Genomic DNA, 18,604 nt, shown 5'->3' with positions numbered 1-18,604 from the left:
GGGTGGGGGTGGGGGGTGGGGGGGGGAAGTACCAAGATTTCCATCCTGCGTTGTGCTCGCTGTTCGGAGACAAACTCAAGTTCCAGCAGACGCTCAGGACACAGCCCTGCCAACGCGTGGCTGGAATGCGGGCGGCAGGCGAGGCCTCCCTGGGTCCAGCGGGTCGACCCGCACCAGGTGCAGCCTCCGCAACCCCACCTCAGGCTGTCCTGCCTCTGGTCAGGGTGGAGAGACAGCCTCCACCGGGCGGCAGAGCACAGCGCCCCCAGCAGGTGGGAACCGGCACTGCGCGCACTGTCACCCAGCGGGACAGGGACCCGGGTGACAGTCCAGGAGAACAGGAGGTGGCGGTCACCAGGCAGAGCGCTGGAAGGAGAGCCCGTCAGGGAGCAGAGCGCTGCAGGGCCCCCAAGGATGGCTCAGCGCACGCGAGAGGGCGCCACGAGACCGAGGAGGAGCCGCTGGAGGGCATGGCACGGGTGCGGGCTGGGCCATGCGGTCCCCACGGGGGACCCACGGGGAGCCCTGCTCAGGTCCCAGGAAGCCCCCGTTTACACGCAGCGTCACTGCGTCCCTGAACAACGTTCACAACCGGTGATGAGAGCACAGACCAGGGAAGCTGCGGGCCCACGTCCTACTCCGTGCACAAGGTCAGCAGACACGGGGGCGCGCACGACTGTCTTCCAGGAGCGGATCCGCTGGGGGCAACAGAAGCCATCCCGACCGAATCACCGAGATAGCGGGATGTGGAAAAACCCAGCGGCACGGTGTGCATGTACCTGGACTCCCCGTGTATATAACTGCAGGCCAAACAAAGGGATTGAGCAGGAAATGCTTGAGGAAATCATGGCCAAAGTGTTTCCTGATTTAATAGAAGCTATAAATCCACGGATCTAAGCAGCTCCGTCGATGCCAAGCACAAGAAAAGCGTGCACTTAAACATTTTTCCACAGAGAAAACTCTAGGCTTACAAAGCCTCTCTGGCGAATTCTGTCCAACATTAGGGAAGAAATGGTATCAACTCGACACAAAGCTTTCCAGAACACCGAGGGAAAGAGAACGCCTGCCAACCGCACGGATGGCTCTGGAAACACCGTGCAGGGTGGAAGCAGATGGACACGAGGGAAGGTCCTCATCTGCTGCTCCATCTACAGAGTTCCGGGAGACGCACACTACCCTGCGGTCTGGGATGCCGGGCGGCTCACTGTCGTGACCGGGGAGACCGTTTCACAGGTACGGACGCGTGTGGAAACGTCAGGTTGTGCGCTTTGAACGCGGGCAGTTCCTGTGTCGGTTACACCGCACAGATGGTGATGCCTCTGACTTGCTCCAGCTCGGCAAGTCAATGTCCCCAAGTGTCATTTTCCTTATTCCAGGAGGGACGGAGAGTCAGCCAGAGCACAGGGCCAGGCCTGTGGCCTAGGGAGGCTCCGGCAGCACTGGTGCCCACCTGGGCATTCCCTTCCGGAGGAGTGGGCTGCATTCTGCCCCCAGAGACCCGTGGGCCACGAAGGCCCCTTCTTCCAAGGGCAGCGGCAGGAAGCAGCTCAGCCAGACAGGAAAGCCCAAGGCTCAACATCAACGCGTCCTTCAGGGAACGCAGAGCACCGCCCCCCACTCTGACTCAGGAAGCCCTGGGATGCAGCCCACGACCTTGCTCACCCCAGGACTGGTCTCCCCGCTGCCTTGCCGAGGCCAAGGTCAGGGAAGGCCAGCCCAGTTGCTGCCCGCCTTCCACGCTGCTCAGGGGACCAGGCGGCTTCGGGGAGGGAACACACGTGTGCACACACACACACACGCATGCTTCCACAACAGGTGCACACACACATACACACACACCACGTGCCAGGAGCTGTGCCAAGCACTTCTGCACACCTGCCCAGTCATAGTCACCAGTCACCAAGGTGGGTGATGCTCTGTGTCTCAGACAAGCAGCACCTGGGAGCCTCTATCCAGACACGCTGCTCTGAATCCCGGACTGGGCTCTGGGCTCATTCTGACATGTCCAGGGCCTGGGGGGGGGTGGGGGTGTCACCACGGGAGGTGACACCTCTAGCAGGCCCTGGCTCTCCCCTTAGAAGCCCCGAGTCCCCCCAGCTGAGTGAGGCTGGCTCCTGTACCTATGCAGGACTCAGCCGGGGTCCAGGGCCCCTGACAGCCAAGACTGCCACTACCCAGCAGAGAAGGCACCAACACTGGGGCTGGGGGAGGTTTGGGCAATGTAGAAGTACGGACAGATCAAATGTCCCCCTCTGTGCAGGGTGCTGGGGACCATGTAAGTGTCTCCACCGCAGCAGCCAGCAGACAGGGAGGCATGAACGCTGTTGTCCCGGGCCTGGGGCCCTAGTACTACCCGAGACAGGCAGGGACGGTTCTGCAGATGGACCACAGGGCCGAACGCTGCTTAGTTTCCCCTGTGGTGAGGTCTGCTCCTCAGGAGCAGCACAGGAACCCCTGCTGGAACCACCACCATCTCTGTCTCTTGCCGTCTGGCACCTGGCACCCTGTCAAATAGCAGCCGCCAGAGGCGTGAGGCAGAGAAGCCTCTGGAACTGTCCCGGCCCTGACTGGCCCCAGAGAAACCCTGAGTGAGAGCCACCTGGCAGCACCCTGCCAGCCCCAAAACTATGCGAGATATTCAGTGGGGCTGCTCTCTCCCCCACCAAGCTCAAGTGGTTGGTCACCTGCAGCAGGTGACCCGAACGAGGCTGAAAATACCATGGGGCGGCACCAGGAACCTCTGTGCCACCACACCTGCACGCGGGTCCAGGCTGGGAGACACGGCTGCAGAACCCACGAGCTGCCAGTGAGAGAGGCCCATGACCCGGGGGTGCTCCGCTCCAGGTCAGGCACTTGTGTTGGGGCCTCAGCCTGCGGTCTCCGTCCCGTCTGCTGAGCACACGCAGGCCCTGGCACGTGTCTGGGGTCAGTGGGATCTTGGAGGCGGGCGGGGCCGCCAGGGCAAGCTGAGCACAGAGGAAAGGAGATGGACCGACACGGTGCTGTCCCTGCCCACTGGGATGCCCACACCAGCTTACATCCTGACTCAAAGTTCCTGCACTTTTGCAAATGGTTTGATGCATCCTTTCCAGAAAACTTAGAAGTTGTGGGAAAACAGAAAGGAAGTTAGAGCTCCCTGTCACCCTAGCACTGGGATGCTCGTGTGGGCAGCCGCCTGGGGACTGGATGGTCCCAACAGGGTCCTGGTGGGCTGCAGCCTTTCTTAGAGACATGCTTTTGTTTCAATGCCGATTCCAACACGAATGCGTCTTGTCCTCAAGAATGCTTTCCTCCCAGAAGAACTGAAAGCAGAGACTTGAACGAGTACTTGCACACCCATGTTCACAACAGCGGTATTCACAAGAGTCAAAAAGGAGAAGCAACCCAAGTGGTCACGGGGGATGATAAACAGCACATGGTGGGTGTGTGTGACAGAACATAACTTGCCAGTAAGAGGAGACAGACCCTGACACCTGCTACCTCACGGATGGGCCTTGAGGACATGATGCTGAGGGCGGTGAGCCCGTCACAGAAGGACATGCCCCGTGTGATTCCACCCACGCGAGGTCCCTGGGGTCGTCAAATCAGAGACAGAACATCGATGGTGGACCCCGGGGCGGAGGCAGTGGTGGTGGGGCCAGGGCAGTTCGTGTTTCTAAGTCTCAGTTTGGATGAAAATGTTCTGGACGATGGATGGTGGGGATGGCTGGAGAAAGATGTGAATACACTTAATGCCACTGAACCAGACCTTTAGAGTGGCTTGGATGGCAAACTTTATGTCACCTGTATTTTACCACACACACACACACATACACACACACACAGTTTTTTTAAAAAGCTGTGTTTTGGAAAATCCTATCAGAAGTTGTGTGAACCAGAGTCGAGACAACAGTGATTCAAAAGCACCTAAAACCTACTCCCCCGCTGTGCCTTGGCCTTTTCTCCACACCCCGGAAGCCCCTTGGCCCGTGGGGACACGCGGTTGTGGTGAGGGCTTGGCCCAGAGCCAGCTGCCTGAAAACCGGTTGACCTGCTGCTGCTAAGCCACTGCTCTGCTGCTCTGTCCCCCGCCCCCCGACCTGGTCCTGGGGCTCGAACAGACGGGGGGAAGGGGACTGTGACACAGACCTGGGGGGAATCCTGACAGACCTGGGGGGGGGGCCCACACTTGGTAATGGCTGACACAAATGGGGAGGGGGGACGCTGACACAGACCTGGGGTGGAGGGGGGGAGTGTGGACCTGATGGACGCACAGCACAGGAAGGACGCACAGCACGCAGGTGTACGGTAAGCGCACAAGACGCTCGGCACAAGGTGCGCACCGCAAGCTGCTGAACGGCCCGGGGGACGCATGCGCACAGAATGCACAGCATGCGGGACGCACGCGCAAGGATGCACAGCAGGAGAGGTGCGCAGCACGCAGGTGTATGACACACGCACGAGACGCACGGGACGCTGATAACACAGCTCACGAGACGCATGCGCACAGAACGCACGGCTCGCAGGACGCACGCGCATGGGACGCACGATACGCGGGGCACGTGGCACAGGGGACCCACATGCCCAGAACGCACGTCACCCAGGACGCACAGCATGCGTGACACCCGGCACGCAGGTGTACGGCATGTGCGAGGGACGCATGGCACGCAGGACAAACAGCCTGTGGGACACACGACACGCAGGTGTACGGCACTCGCATGGGACGCACAGCACGCGGGTCTGGCTGTGCCTGCAAAACCGACCGCCTCCGCTGCCTCTACTTACTGTTTCCTTTTCTTTCCTATTTTGTTTCCCCCTTGAACTTTCTGTATACGCGCGTACTTCTGTTTCCTGCTGTTGGTATTCACCGTCACTGCACGCTGCAGCCCTTGCCAGCCATCACACAGCTGCAGGAAGAAGGCCCGGCCTTCCCACCGGTGTGTAGGCCCATGCGGGCGCCGGGCTGTGTGGTGGGGTTGCGTGCCGGGGGTGGGCCACCAACTTCTGGTGCTGCACTGAGCCACCTGCTTCTGGGGTACGTGTGGCCCTACCTTTCATTATATCTGAAAATTTCACTAAAACATCTAGTGAGACAGGCAGACGTGCACCTTCCCAAAGCTATCTCACGGAAACCCTGCCCCGCGCTGCCGAGAGCCACCCTGTGTGCGTGCACCCCGGTCCCACCCGGGTCCACACCGCCCTGGGGAGGCCTCCCCATGGATCCCCACCTGCGGTCACTGTCCCTGCTGCCCCGGTGGAGCCCTCCCCATGACAACAGGTCTCACCTGTGCAGTGAGTGACCTGCCAGGTAATTGTGGGAAAGGGACATCACCTTCCCAAACCCGCTCACTTGGGCGAGCCAGAGTGCCATGTCCTGGGCGCCCACGGGCTTCATTCGTGTGGGCCCGTCAGAGCCTGCAGAGCACTCCGGAAAGGTCAGTCACCGTCCACCTGACTGGACACCTACACGACCAATCATCACCATCATATGCGAGACCTCAGATAAGGAACATATACCAGACAGAGGGAACAGCATCCCAGAGAGGGAACAGCACCCCAGCCAGAGGGAATGGCGTCTCAGAGAGGGAACAGCACCCCAGCCAGAGGGAATGGCATCTCAGAGAGCGAACAGCAACCCAGAGAGAGGGAACAGTGTCCCAGCCAGAGGGAACAGCATCCCTGATGGAAGAAACAGGGCAAACGAGCATCAACCTGGCCATCCGGAGAACCAGGTCATGCGCCTGGAGATGGAGGAGGTAGAATCTTAGGGCTGCAGACAGAATGGGTCTCCCAGCTGTGGGCAGCTAGGGGGCTGTGCAGGTGGGCGACGCCCCATTCAAGGCTGGGCTTCACATCTGTCCTACGGTTTGACTTCCATATTCACCTCCTTTACTGAGGTGCCTCACTTTCGTCATGTGTCAGTGGGAATCCTCAGAATCCACCTGGGGCAGGTGCTCCCAGCACTGGGCCAGCAGGTGCACCACTGTCACCATTGAGTCCAAGGACAGCCCCATTCCTGGGCTTTTGAGGGGCTCAGGGCAGCAATGCTCTGTGTGACCTCAGAACCTCGTTTAACCCATCTGAGCTCCGGCCTCAGCGGACCAACTGAGGTTCAGGCCTCTGCGTGTCAGGGCATATGGGCCCGTCCAGTTTCGGAGGCCCCTGAACTGTAGGAGGTGCTGGGCTTTGTGGGGAGACGGACATCAGCCCCGAGGAGGGGAACCAGGGCCCCCAACATCCTGCAAACACCCAGCTGGAGACAAACCACTTCCTCCCTGCGCACCCGGCCCCACCCGGCTGAGCTGTCAGGCTCCGAAGGTTTGAGTTGGGCCCGAGGCCGAGGCCCAAAGCTCCCTGTTTCCTCTCCTGCCCAAGTGGCTGAGTAGTCGGCCAGTCGACTGCAAGCCTGGAGGGCCCTGGGAGCTGGGTGCTCGGGGCGCAGCTGTGCCCCTGGACACACCCCTGCTCCGCACAAACACACTGGTGTCTGGCTCCACCCACAGCCACCTGTGGTGTGCCCCCACCCAGGAGTCAGCCGTGTGGGGTTCCCAGGGGGTCCTCCTCCCCAGTAGGGCCGCCACAGCCAAGCCCTGTCAGCATCTAAATTGCAGGTTGCAGAACCTTCCAGAGCCGCATTTTGTGGGAAGGCCTACCCGCCCGGGGACTGTGTCTGGGACCACCCACCCCTCCTAAGCCCAGGCAAGGGAAGACCAGCACTGGCCAGGGCCTCAGTGACGAATGTGCAGGCCGGACCCACGGAGGGGGGCGGTCACCCTGAGCCAGGTCGGCCTCAGACCCCGGCCCCTCCCGGGCTCCGTTCACCTCAGCCGGTCTGAGCAGCCCCAGACGATGCCGAGTGCTGTCCTGGCAAACGGCGTGCTTGCCGCTGGATGCGGCCCATAGCACCCTGGTTCTTCACAAACAGGCCCCCAGGAGGCAGAGGAGTGCGCACAACACGCCGCTCACGTACCACCACACGGTTCCTGCCTTGGAGCCACCGACCCCAAACGGCCCCTGCTCTGAACACCCTCGTCCCCAGGAGTGCCCCGTGCAGCACCAGCACAGGCTGCGGGGGCCGGCAAAGACCCCGGAGCTGGAACCACTCACCTGCTCTCCGTGGGAGTGTGTGCTTCTGTCCGGGGCGGACCTCAGGCAGCAGCGAACACAACTTCCTTTTGCTGGTTTTGCAACACAGGTCACCAAAGACGGTGCCTTTGCACTTCCGCGTCGTCACATGCCCAAGCTCACTGGTTCCCCAGCTGCCTCTTCTGTGAAAGTACAGCCCTAACCGGCTGGAGAGCTGTCCAGGCCCCGCCGAGCCTCTGCACCGTGGCCTGCGGTGGCTTCACAGTGCCCTGAACTGTCCTGGGCACGGACGTGACGGAGGCCCCAGACTTCCTGCCTCCAGCTCGCCTTGTGGGCTTTTCTGCTCAGATCTGCAAGCACACGACACTGGGACCCTTGGGGTGTCCAGCAGACGTGAGCAGTGGGGTCCCCTAGCTGAGAGGAGGGCCCAACAGACCATCAGAGGAACGGCGAAAAGGGCCCACCCTACCCACGACACTCCATGACCTCGGGGAGTAAATACGCAAGAAGTGGAGTCCTAGAGCTCGGGCCACGAGTTCTGCCCGCCATCCAATGGTGGCTCCTTCATCCCGCCATGATGCTTCTTTAGAGACAAAGTGATTCTTTGAACCTTGATGTCCTCGTTGCTGGCCGGGGGTCACTGTGGAGCCCCCCGGGGCAGCACTGCACACACAGGCAACGCGTGAGGGTGAGGAAATGAGCAAAGGGGCAGCTAACGGGGTTCTCTGGCCCACGAAGACCTGCCTCGTGCATCCCCACAGCTCACGTGGCTCCCCAGTGGGGTCTACACAGCACGCTTGCTCCCATGCCCCGCTGTTTGGGGGCGGTCAGGCTTTACCTCCGGATAGCCTTCCTTCTAAGCTGAGGTCTGAGAGAGTCTGTGAGGGAGATGCCGACCGAGGTCAGCCCGCAGCGGGGGCCGCCGTGTGCACGGACGCAGGTACACTTCCTTCCAGGAAGCCCGAGGCGGGTGCGCATTCTGTGTGGGCCCCCCCCCCCCAGCCGCCACCTCACTGAGGACTCAGAACTGCCCCACCCGGCAGGTGAAGGACGGTGGCCGGTGTCGCACCGGCACCTGGGCTCACGTCCCGGCTCTTGGGCCAAGAGCTCTGTGCCACAGAGCCTCTCAGAGCCCCTCTTCCTGTGCCATCTGCGCCATAAGGTGGAGAGAATACGGGGTACATGGGGTTTTTGGGTGGAACGAGGGCCTGGCCCGTGGCAGGGGGACCCTCCAGATGCCCCCGGCTCAGGTGTGGCAAGAGCAGCACCTGCCACCTTCCCCCAGCGTGGCCCTTGCCCGCTGACATCCCTGAGCCAGGACACTGGCCGTGGGACCCCATCAGGACCTGAGGACCCAGGCCCGGAGCCCTGCTGCACACAAGTGGCCTAAGAAGGCAGGGATGCGGGCACACAGCACGGCAGCAGGCCAGGTGTAAAGGCACAAGAGTGAGGAACAAAAAGTGCAGTGGGGCGCGGCCTGGCTGGAGAGCATCCTATGGCGGGCGGCGGGGGGGAGGCATGTCAACCAGGGAGGTGGCACCGTCCAACAAGGAACACACTTGTGACAGCCGGCTCCCAGGATGGCCGGGGAACAGTCACATCTGGGTGTTCCTTCACTGCACACCTGTGCCGTTTGCTTGGGGCTGACCCGGTGACATGCCACTGGGACACCAGAAACGAAGAGGGCGACCTCCAAGGTCAGGTCTGCCTTTCCCTCCTGGGCCGCTGGCTCTGGGGGAGCCGCTGCCACGTGGTGAGGACCCTTAGGCCGTAGTGTGGAGAGCCCTGCGTGGGCAGCAGCGGAGGCCGCCAGCCGGCCGCCGGCACCAGCCTGCCTTGAGGGAGAATGAGGGAGTGGATCCCTGCCTGCCCAGCCATCAGGTGAGACCGCAGCCCCCGCCTCACCAGAGACCTTGACCAGAGCCAGGCTGCACCTAAATTTCTGACCCACCAATGAAAATAGAATTGGTAAGTGTTTACTGTCATTTTAAGCCACGTGGTTTAGGTTGTTTGTTATGCAGTGACAGGTGATAGACTGCGGTCATCAGGAAAAAGGGCCAGGGGTGACCTAAGGTCAGAGGGTGTCAGGCCACAGGGGAGAGACATCTACAGACAGTCTTGTTTTAAGGCACTATTTCTCTAGCCAATGATTTAATCAGTGGCCCAACAGACCAAACTGGGGCCTCAACCCGGAAGGGCTCCCTGATGGCGGTGAAGACCCGTTCTGTGCTGCTCACTCTCGGTGAGCCCAGAGGGCTTCTCGGGGTCCGAGGCTCTCTGGGGGAAGGCCGCACGTGCCCTCCCGTCTTCCATGCACCCACCCTCCACGGGCGCTGCTCACATGACGCAGCCCTGGACGGTGGGAGCCCTGTGCCCCCTCTGGTCCTGCCCCTTGTTGAAAACATCCGGAATTAAAGTGTTTATTTCTTTGTAAAGAAAAAAAACTTGCCAAGATAACCAAATTCTCTCTCCTGTCCTTTGATAGATTTCTGGGCACAAACATTAAAATTCCATGTTTACTAAACACATTATGGTGCCCCACATCGGATGTGGGTAAAACGTGAGTCTGTGGCCAGTGGCATTTCCCCCAAGCTAAGCTTCTGGACAAACGGAGCTCACTGTGTGGATGTGGACATTGGGAAAAGCTGTGTCCAGGCTACCCAGCAGCCCCTTGTATTGTCTCTGCAACTCGTCTGTGCCTCTAAAATTATTCCAAAATCAGTATTTAATGTTTTAATGGATGGAACGATCGTGTTGTGGGACCACGAGCCACGCTGTTTTCCCTCAGAATCATGCTTCTCACAGCCCTTCATGTCCTGAATAACTTTAACCAGGGAGGCAACGTGAGGGACATAGGTGGTAAAGACAGTCACTGGACGCAGAGCCATCTGTCTGCTGTTTTCACGTGCAGGGCCTCCGCTGAGCCCGCACTTCATCGCATTGCGACTTGGCTCGGTTTTGTGTCTTCTTCAAGATTCAGACAGCTGGCCTCCATTGGATGAGTCACCTCCGTCATTTAGTCCTGGTGAGGAATGAGGGATGCGTGGGCTATGGAATGATCCAGAAGCTGATAGCTCACAGAAAAGGAAATCTAAGTGGCCCGCCACACATGTGATGGGACAGCTACGGCCCACACCCACGTACCCTCTCTTCCCGTCAGGTTAGCAGAGACCCCTCCACAGGATGGGTGGGGCGAGGGAAGGGGACACTTGCCCTTTGACCCAGCACTGACCACTCCAAAATCAGTGCTGAGCATACTGCACAGGTGCGTGGTGGCGAGGGCCAGGTGGCTCCCTGCACCAGGGCGGGTAAGAGCAAGCCTGGAAACAACCAAGGCCTGAGCACTGGCGGGTGGACTGCACGGTCCTGGGTCAGTACAGAGAAGCACCTGGCCGACGGCTGGGGTGGCAAGGACTCCTCATGGGCTGGTCTCTAAAACGGGATGAAGTACTGGCCACAGAATGTTCTAGTTGTGAGTGCTGCGTTTTTAAAAAAATGGTTGTGAGAAAAAAGCCTACCTGTCTATGTGGGGAGACCACAAACAGGGCAAAATATTGACACTTGATAAATGGAGAAGGATGGGGGGAGCACGAAGGAGCCCAAGGGAGGAGGATGGGGGAGCACAGGGGGAAGATGGGGGAGCACAGGGGCGAAGGAGGATGGGGGAGCACGGGGGGGAGGGATGGGGGAGCACGAGGGAGGAGGATGGGGGAGCACGGAGGGAGGAGGATGGGGGAGCATGGGGGGGAGGATGGGGGAGCACGGGGGAGGAGGATGGGGGAGCAGAGGAAGGGAGGAGGATGGGGGAGCATGGAGGAGGAGGATGGGGGAGCACAGGGGGGAGGATGGGGGAGCACAGGGAGAGGATGGAGAGCACAGGAGGGGAGGATGGGGGAGCATGGGGGGAGGATGGGGGAGCACAGGGGGGGAGGAGGATGCGGGAGCATGGGGGAGGAGGATGGGGGAGCACGGCGGGGAGGATGGGGGAGCACAGGGAAGGAGGAGGGGGGAGCACGGGGGAGGAGGAGGGGGGAGCACAGGGGGGGAGGATGGGGAGCACAGGGGGGAAGGAGGATGGGGGAAGGAGGATGGGGGAGCACAGGAGGGGAGGATGGGGGAGCATGGGGGAGGAGGATGGGGGAGCACAGGGGGGAAGGAGGATGGGGGGAGCATGGGGGGGAGGGATGGGGGAGCACAGGAAGGGAGGAGGAGGATGGGGAAGCACGGGGGAGGAGGATGGGGGAGCACAAGATGGGGGCACTGCTACCCCGGAGAAGAAAGGAGGCCTGAACAGGTGCAAACAGTGGTTGGGGAGCACCCCTCTCCCTGCACCTTGTGGAAGGCAATCTGGAGCCTCCACCAAAACAACGACGACGAAATGGCTCACAGCCCCGTGTGCAGCGGCCCCCGCACGTGCCAGTCCTTCGCGCCCATGGATGAGCAAGAACGTGACACACGGCCGTGTCTGTAGGAGGGAAATCACAGATATGAATGGCTGACAATGGGGAACCGCTTCTGTCCATTACCACAGTGCAGAGGTTTCTATAATAAGTAAAATGGTTTAGTTCATTAAGTAAAATAATTCCTATCATAACAAAAGTAAACTGAATTAAAACAAGACAGGTAGTGTCGGCGGGTCAGGATGGAGGAACGTATGAACGAGCAGGATGGGGAGTCCAGAACTGCAGTCACGCACACGTGGTCGGCTGGTTTTGGCTGATGGTGTGAGCGCTCACTGGGACGGGAGAGCCCCTCGCAAGTGTGCGTTAGCAAGTGGACACGGACAGGTGGACTTCAGCCGTCACTCACCTCACACACAATAGCTGGGACGGATCGGTCTTAACCGCGAGCCCTAGAGAGCTTCTAAAAACACGCAGGCGAGACACCTACGCCCTCAAGGCACGCAGATGTCTCAGGCCTAAAAGCCACAGAAAAAAACGTGATAAACCAAACGTCACCGACACGAGACTTGTGCTTATTCAAAGGGGAGCTGCGGAGTAGGAGGAAGTACTTGTAATACATCCATCTGACAAAGGACTTGTGTAGAGAATATATAAAACATTCCTATGGATACATGTTTTAAAATAAGGCTAGTTTGCTGTTTGTTGCCTCTGGGACAAGATATTATTACTGAAATAATCTTGTGAAATGTGCCTTTCTCTTTCCCTACTTTTATTTCTACTGCCTTTCAGGAAGATGTTAAGGTTAGTTTTCACCCCTGGCAATGTTTTAGCACCTCTTTCCTACATTAGACATTCTATCTGTCACATTTTTCTAGTGTGATAGTGAACACTACTCAAATGATATAAAAGTTAAAAAAAATTCCTATGAACCAATAAAGACAAAGAATCTGATAAAAAATAAACTGAGGAATAGACTAGACCAGGCACTTGGCTTACAAAAGTTGTCTAAACAGACAAGGAGCACACAGGGACAGGCTCAGCAGCACTGTCATCAGGGAAACGTAGCCTCCATGAGATACTGAGATACCGCCATGCCCATCAGAGTGGCCAAAGTCCAAGGCTGATGGTACCAAGTGCCGACAGGATGAGGGGTGACAGAAGCACTTGGCACACACCCGCCTACGACCCAGCAATCCCACTCCTGGGGGGGGGGTCTCCCCAAGAGAAAAGAAAACACCTGTCCCCACAAAGACCTGGTCACTATGTCTGTGGAAACCTTGTTCATAATAACTCAAAACTGGAAATAACCCAAATGTCCACCAACTGGAGAATGAATCAGCCAAGTGTGGAACGGTCCTAACAGGAAACATCACTCAGCTACTGATACACCAGCGACAGGGATGCGTCTCATAAGAAGCCAGATGGAAAAGGCTATTTTAGGTGAAGTGAATCAACAGGCAGAACTTGGGCATGAAGTTGGGGCGGGAAAACCTCTGTGGTGGGGGCTGCTCCGGCTGCTGTAACAAAATACCGTAGAAACCACAGAAATGCATCTGCCCCAGTCCCGGGGGAGGGAAGTTGGGGAGGCAGGCGTGAGCAGGGCCGGCCTCCCCTGAGGCCTCCCTCCTGGTGCATAGACGGCCATCCTCTCCCGTGTCCTCACGGGGTCGTCCCTCCGTGCATGTCTGTGTCCACATCTCTGCCTATAAGGACACCACTCACACTGGATTAGGGCCCACACACAAGACCTCATTTTAACTAGTTAGCTTTTTAAAGGTTCACTCTCTAAATACGGTCACATTCTGAGGCATTGAGGGTTAGGATTTCAGCACATGAATTGGGGGGGCACCGTTCATCCCACACCACCTCCGGAGGGTGGGAACGGGAGACAATGTCACTGTTGTTGCTCATCAGAACGGAGCACATGGAAGGAATAAACGTGTCCATGTGTGCAGATGACACGCTTGTCTAAGAAAACCCCATGAATCTACAAAAACACTTAGAAGTAGCAAGTCACGGACACAAGATCAATTCACAAAAATCGCTTGAATGTTTATATGCCGGCGATGAACGTGCAGATGCCAAAATCCAAAAAACACAATGCCATTTACACACACACACAAGCATGTGCTAAGCTTGGGTGCTGAAAAGTATAGTATGATGACGAAGGAAACAGAAGTCTTAAAAAAGGCATATTGTGTTCATGGACTGAGGATTCAAGACAGTAGCAACGTCAATTCTCCCACAAATGACCTGTGAGTTTAATTCAGTTTCTATCAAGGTCCCAGCAAGGCTTTCTGTAGACCTTAGAGGAGCTCATTCCAGAATGTACATGGGGGGCACGGGTCCCCGGGCAGCAGGCGGCCGTGAACAGGCGGAAGACGCTGGAGGGGCCCCTGGCCCCACAGTAAGGTCCCTCTGTAGCCACAGCAAAGGGGACAGGGTGGCGCTGGGGGGACACACACAGGCATCAACGGGGCACGGCGGGAGCCCCACCGCGGGGGCGGGGGGGAGGGGGCTGCCAACCGTGCGAAGGGAGGAAAAAGAGCCTGTCCACAAATGGCCTCGGAGGACGGGACCTCCACAGGCAAACAAGAAACCCGACCTAAACCGCACGCCTGATACACACACCAGCACAAAGTGGGTCATAGATCAAACGTAAAATGTAAGCTAACTTCAAGAAAAACAGGAGAAAACTTTTGGGACCTGGGGCCAGGACACCAAGAGCACGAGCCCTGATGGGAAAATTGACAAGTGCGAGCTTGGCCGGGGTTAGATGCCCTCACACGTGTGGGAAGGAGAACATGGAGACAGGCCAGGCCAGCCCACGGCGTCCAGGATGTGCTGAAACTGGCCACCCACACCCGGCTCGCAAATGGGCTGCCGCTCTGGGAAGAGCCCGGCAGGTTCTTCTAGAAGGAAAGGGCCACCACCCAGGACGCAGCAACGGCCTCGTGTCCGTGCGGAGACGCGAAGCCCTGCGTCCATGCAGACACCTGCACGCAGATGTGCAGCCTCATTCCCCACAGCCCTGACCTGCACACAGCCCCGTGTGCCCCAGGGGTGCAGGGCTGAGCTGAGGCACGCCCGCAGCCCCGACCCGCTGGGTGCACAGCAGACCCGGCGGGTCCATTTGAAACCGCTCCAAGCTCCACCTACAGAGCATCGTTCATGGACCTGCGTTCACGGAGCACAGGCGAGCTGCGTCCTTAGGCAGTTCACACCTGGCTGTGCCCGTGTGGACGTCCTGCTGTGCACGGCACTCCACAGTTGCGCAGGACGTCACCCTCCGGGGAGGCTGCGTAAACCACACGTGAATCTACGGTTAGTTATTGCAGAATAAAAAGTTTAATTTTTAAGAGAGAGCTAATGGAGGGCACCTGGGTGGCTCAGTTGGTTAAAGGTCCAAGTTCAGCTCAGGTCATGATCTTGTGGTTTGTGAGTTCCAACCCTGCATCAGGCTCTGTGCTGACAGCTCAGAGCCTGGAGCCTGCTTCCAGTTCTGTGTCTCCCTCTCTCCGTCCCTCCCCCACTTGCTCTCTCTCTGTGTCAAAAATAAACATTTTTTAAAAATTGAAAAAGAAAAGGGGCTAACGGAGTCCCCTGATTGTTAAGGCAAACAGTGACTTATCCAGGGAAACAGGGCAGCTCCCAGAATCCCCAGCACAACAGAAATGGACGTGGGGCCGAGCCCCAAGGCCTCGCAGCTCCTCCACATTAGCCAGCACACCCCGCCCGTCACCCTGTGCCCTCTGCCCAGGGCGCCCCCCGCACCACCGTCCACACCCAGCACAGGTGCGCAGGCTGGACACTCCTGCCCTCCAGGGCCCGCCGCTCCCCTCCCCACAACATCGGCACCTGGCATCACAGCCCCTGTGTCCCCACAGACAGAGTGAAGGAGGAGCAGCCTCGGGGACACCCCGCCTCCCTGCTCCCAGAAGGGAGGCAGTGTCTCAGGAGGCCAAGCAGCTGCCAAGGCCAGGCTGGGAGCCAGCAGAGGATGTGGCCGGGACAGCGGGCCACTGACATGGGGCGCAGGGCAGCAGGGCGAGCCAAGGCCCTGCAGGGGAACATCCCAGTACCGACGGCGATGAGGAAACCGAGGCTCAGGGATGCGCGAAGCCTTCACTCAGTCTCCCAGCAGCTCCCCAAGACGGAGGCTTGCCCGCCCCTCATCCCGGCACGGCTCCCTGCGCCCTGCCCCTCCTGCTTACTCCGGGGAGGACCGTCAGGCCAGGGTGGGGCAGTGTCGGGCACTGAGGCGGTGGGACACAACGGGCTTTGGAGGGGTCAGCTCTGTCAGTCGGCAGGTGCCTGAACACCCACCCACCCAGTGCTGGACAAGACCCGGGAGGGAACAGCAAACTCCCCACGGACGTGCAGGCCGCTGGGCTTGCCGGCTCTGGGGCTGGGCTTCTGGGGTTTTCCATTTTCCTCTCCTTGCTTCTCAGGAATATATGCATTTTTACAAAGAACATTTATCATATTTGCATTTGGGAGAACAGTCAACCTATTTAAAAATAAGACGGTAAACTCATACTGCTCATTCGAGATTCCAAACCTCCAGCAGTTGCCGTCAGAGGCACTACTGTCTCCACGTCTGTTTATACATGGAAAATTTAATTTCTACTTAGCTGTCTTAAATTTCTCTGAGGAAAAATGCGGTCAAGAAACCCAGGAGGAATGGACCCGGAATGTAATTCTGCTTTCTGAAAACACACTTTTGCAAAATGTTCTCTAGGTTCCTTTCCACTGAAAGTGCATATTGTTCAAAGACAGAAAATGTCCCCTAAATTGGGCGCTGCTGAGCATGTAGCCGGAAGCCAGGCGGCACTAAGGACAGCCTCGCAGCCCACACCTGGCTTTGGGCGCCAGATGTCAGCGTGAGAAAGTGAGGGCCTGATTGCTGAGCAGTCCCATTACCTCTTTACGTAAACAAAACAAAAGCAGAATTGCTCTGAAAACCTTTGACAGTTCAGTCATCTCAGCCAAAAGGAGCCTTTGGGATGCGCTGGAGAACTTGTGGCCTCAGTCCCTTACGCGAGGTGGCGTTTGGGAGCCTTGCAGACAGAACAGGACAGTTACGGGAGGTCCCGGTGAGTGAGGGCGACGCCCCAGGTGAAGTGGCCCCTGGCCTGTGATACAGCACTCTGATGCCCATCACTGAGGGGGTGCCGTGTCTATGGGCTTTTTTTTAACCCCATAAGAAAGAAAATCATTGTGCGTATATAGGCACACCTCGCTTCCCTGCAGTTTTTCACAAATGGAAGGTTTACGGCAACCGTGTGTGGAACAAGTCTTTTGGCACCATTTTTCCAAACTTGTTCATCATTATTATATTTGTTTCGGTGATCTGTGATCTTTGATGTCACCATGCTAAGCTGAGGCACCGCGAGCCAAGCCATATAAGATGGTGAACTTAACTGATAAACTTAAACTGATAACTGATAAACTGTTGTGTTCTGGCTGCTCACCTGTCCCCCCCTGCATCTCTGTCCCCCTCCTCAGGCCTCCCCATTCCCTGAGACACAACAGTACTGACATTAGGCCCACTCAGAACCCCACAATGGCCCCCAAGCGCTCAAGCGAAAGGAGGAGTCACGCGTCTCTCGCGTTCAATCACAAGCTAGAAAAGATTAAGCTTCGTAAGGAAGACAGGGCGAAACCCAAGACAGGCTGAAATCTAGGCCACTTGTGCCAAACAGGTAGCCAAGTTGTGAAGGCAAAGAAGAGTCCTTGAAGGACACTGCACGCATGCGCCGCTCCAGTGGACACACGGGTGATAAGCAGGGGAAACAGCCTGACTGCTGATATGGAAGAAGTCTGGCTGGTCTGGATGGGAGATCAAAGCGGCCACGACGTTCCCTTCAGCCAAGGCCTCGCCCAGAGCAAGGCCCAGACTCTTCGATCCGGCGAAGGCTGAGGAGGTAAGGAAGGAGCAGAAGAGGTAGGAGCTAGCAGAGGTTGGTTCAGGAGGTTTGGGGAAAGAAGCTCTCTCTGTGACGCCCAAGTGCAAGGTGAGGCAGCACGTGCTGACGCAGAAGCTGCCAGAATTATCCAGAAGATCTGGCCGAGAGGACTCAGGAAGGTGCTCACACTACACAGCAGACTCTCCATGCAGATGAAAGAGGCTTCTGCTGGAAGAAGATGCCACCTAGGATTTTCATGGCTGGAGAGGAGAAGTCAGTGCCTGGCTTCAAAGCCTCCAGGGACAGGAGGACTCTGCTCAGGAGCGGATGCAGCTGGTGACTTGAGGTGGAAGCCAGGTGGAAGCTCACTGGCCATTCTGAAAATCCTAAGCCCGTCGCAATCGCGCAAAATCTCCTCCGCCCGTGCTCTTTACTTGGAACAACAAAGCCTGGAGGACAGCAGATCTGTCCACAACACGGTTGACCGAGTGGCTCAAGTCCACTGTTGAGACCTGCTGCTCAGGAGAAAAGATTCCTTCCAAAAGATTACTGCTCAAAGACATTGCACCTGGTCACCCAAGAGCTCTGACGGAGACGAGCAATGAGATTACTGTTGCTTTCATGCCTGCTGCAACACCACCACCATTCTGCAGCCCATGGATCGAGGGGTAATTCTGATCTCCAAGTCTCATTAGTTAAGAGACACTTTTCGTGAGCTCATAGCTGCCACACACACTGATTGCTCTGATGGATCTGGGCAGAGTAAACTGAAAACATCCTGGGAAGGAGTCACCATCCTAGATGCCATGAAGAACATTGGGGATTCATGGGAAGAGGTCACGATTCAACATGAACAGGAGTTGGGAAGAAGCTGGTTCCGGCCCCAGGGAGGACTTTGAGGGGTTCAGGACTCCAGGGGAGGAAGTCACTGCAGACGTGTGGAAACAGGAGAACCGGAAGCAGAAGGGGGGCCTGAGGACGGCAGGGAGCTGGGCCAAGCTCCCTGGGAGCTGGATAAAACTCCAACGGATGGGGACTTGCTTCCCGTGGATGAACAAAGAAAGTGGTTTCCTGAGACGGAGTGTGCTCCTGGTGACGATGCTGTGAAGAGTGTCAAAATGACAACACAGAATTGAGAATATCACACGAACTTAGCTGACAGAGCAGTGGACAGGGTGTGACAAGATAGACTCCGGGTTTGAAGGAAGTTCTGTGTGTAAAATGCCA

The 18,604-nt window shown here is 57.8% G+C and overlaps 1 protein-coding gene across 5 annotated transcripts in view; it reads right to left on the bottom strand.

The window, feature by feature from the left end:
- FGD3 (FYVE, RhoGEF and PH domain containing 3) overlaps positions 1 to 18,604 on the bottom strand; it is a 50,358-nt gene that overhangs the window by 28,462 nt on the left and 3,292 nt on the right. For 4 of the 5 annotated variants that reach the window (XM_015544355.2, XM_042965318.1, XM_042965319.1 and 1 more), the window contains exon 1: positions 7,087 to 7,181. The exons of the other annotated variant lie outside the window; for it this stretch is intronic. The gene's annotated coding sequence lies outside the window, so the exon portion shown is untranslated. Of the gene's footprint in view, positions 1 to 7,086; positions 7,182 to 18,604 lie in introns of those variants that run through there. 5 annotated transcript variants of the gene reach the window in all.

Source organism: Panthera tigris, chromosome D4, assembly GCF_018350195.1.
Source record: "Panthera tigris isolate Pti1 chromosome D4, P.tigris_Pti1_mat1.1, whole genome shotgun sequence".
Lineage (NCBI taxonomy): Eukaryota > Metazoa > Chordata > Mammalia > Carnivora > Felidae > Panthera > Panthera tigris.
This window is presented reverse-complemented; position numbering and strand designations above follow the sequence as displayed.